The following is a 2,282-nucleotide window of genomic DNA, read 5'->3' as shown; positions in this document are numbered from 1 at the left end:
GTTAGTCCCTCCGCTTATTGAGGTCGTGCCTTGGCCGAGCTCGATGAGTGGATTTCATCGACTGTAGTTTGAGAAACTCGGATAGGGAGGTCGACTGTCGCTTCGGTCGAGGCCGAATTCTCTTTGGCGATGGCCCTTAGCCTTGTAGAGTGTCAGTGTTTTGTTATTGTGTTATCAAGTCGCCGTTCGATCAAGGTTGGATTCTCCTCCTTGGCGAAGGCACATGACCCTTTAACTTAATTCGATTGAGGTCGAGCTTTGTTGTGCTCTGACCCTTACGTTTGTTTTGGGAGCATACCCGTCGACCATGGCGGACGGGTCGTATGTTGTGCGGCCGAGGGGAGTAAGGGCACGCTTGATACGTGTTTGGCGACGTCCAAAATTTTCAGGGCGCACGGAACATCTCCTGAGCGTTCGTAGGTCGTTACAACCATTTCGAGGGCGAGACGCCGGTTGGTGACTGCAAATCTACTTCATGGAGCCTGTCATAATGACGCACGTTTCTGTAGAATCGAACCGGTGTGCGGTTGGTCATGTAGTTAATGGTGGCTATTGGGGTTCATGAAAGCCACTTGTGTTGCCTATAAATAAATGCTGAGGCATTCATTTTTTATATTCTCATTGTTTGTCTGAGAGAGATTCTGAAGAAGCTTTTCTTCCTGCTAATTCACCTTCATCTTTGTTCTTCGATTGACATACCTTCCGTCTTTGTCCCTCAAACTTTGTTTCTTTCTCGTTATTGAATCAACAATGGCAGGAAGTTCTTCCCAGAACGTTCTTCCGACGGATCTTCCGGTTAACTCTCCGGTGACTGAAGGGCCATCTCCGGCAATGGGCGGTGCAGAACTGGTAGAGACCGATGAAGCTCCATCGGTTGACGAGATAGTATCTCTGCCCGGAGGTCCGATGACTGATTTCACCGCCGATGGTGGGGAGGATCAGGTGGATGAAGCCCCATTAATGGGGGAGATTGAGATGTCCCAACTACGGGGACATGGGGTCATCCCCAGCTATGCTGACGTCGTTGTCGCTAGAAGTGAGGAGAGGGTCCACACCGACCGCAGGGGATACTGCGTCTTTTACGCCTATCCCTTCAAGTTGGGGTTTAAGCTCCCGCTCCCAATGCTAGTGGTTGATTTCTGTCGTTATTACGGGGTATGCCCGGGTCAGCTTGCTCCTTCTCTTTACAAATTATTAGCAATGCTTATCAAATATGCAGAATTGGCCGGTAGGGAGGTCACGCTGCAGCATGTGCTCAGCCTCTACGCTCCCCAGAGAGTTCGTGGTACCATGATTCGAGCGTGCCCTCGCGGGACGAGGGGCCTGACTGTGAAACTGGATGATGAGGTCGACCCTCGCCCTTTCGAGCACTTCTTCTATATCAGGACTGAACATTTAGTGGCGTGCTCTACTGGATTCCCAGAGGCTTGGAATCATGCACGTAAGCTCTTGATCATTGAATTCCTTTTTTTGGCCCCTCCTTACGTTTTGTGCTCATAAACGTTAACTCGTATCAATTTTGTAGCCGAAAACTCGCCGCCGGCTCCGTTGGCTGGGATTCGTGAGTGGGTTGAGGCCGTGCTCCCCCATACGGTGGGAATACGCACATGGGCTTCTTTCTGGGAGAGGCATGGCCGTAGACCTGTGGCAGGTAAAAAATTGATTTCTTCTTCTGTTCCGCTTTGTTTCAACTCTATTCACCAACTTTGTTTTTCTGTGATCAGGGAGGGCACGCCGCGTCAGGGCCCCTCAGTTGGCCTTCAGTCGGCCGGGTGCAATCGCTCGACTTACTGCGGCGCCGGTGTCGCGCTCAATACCGAGGGCGGCATCAGTTGAATCTTCAGTGGTTCCTTCTCCAGCACGGGCCGCACTTCGGGACGAGGGGCCATCGGGGGTTGTGCGCCCTAGGGCAGAATCGCCATCAGACGGGGAAGAGGAGAGGCCATTGATAAGGCGTAGGGTCGTGTTCATGCCGGCTCCTCCTGTGGTAATTAATTTGGACTCTCCTCCGACGGATGCGGAGAGGGGTGCGGTCGCGGCGCCTGCTCTTGAGGGTGAACAGTCAATGGGGGTTGCCCTGACTGGCTTAGGCCATGATGATGCCGTCGCTTTGGCGACCCAGTTGGAGGCTCCGGTCGCTGAGACGGGAGGTAGTTCCTCAGCGGCTGCTAAGGTTGGTAAGGCAAGCGCTCCTTCGGTGGCTACGGCGGGGGGTTCTACCTCGCTGGTGGCGGAAGGAGGAAGGGATGCTGTAGGGGATGAGTATGAGTCCGAATCCGACT

This window comes from Nicotiana attenuata, chromosome 7 (genome assembly GCF_001879085.1).
Source record: "Nicotiana attenuata strain UT chromosome 7, NIATTr2, whole genome shotgun sequence".
Lineage (NCBI taxonomy): Eukaryota > Viridiplantae > Streptophyta > Magnoliopsida > Solanales > Solanaceae > Nicotiana > Nicotiana attenuata.
The sequence above is the reverse complement of the archived record's forward strand: the minus strand, read 5'-3'. Positions refer to the sequence as shown.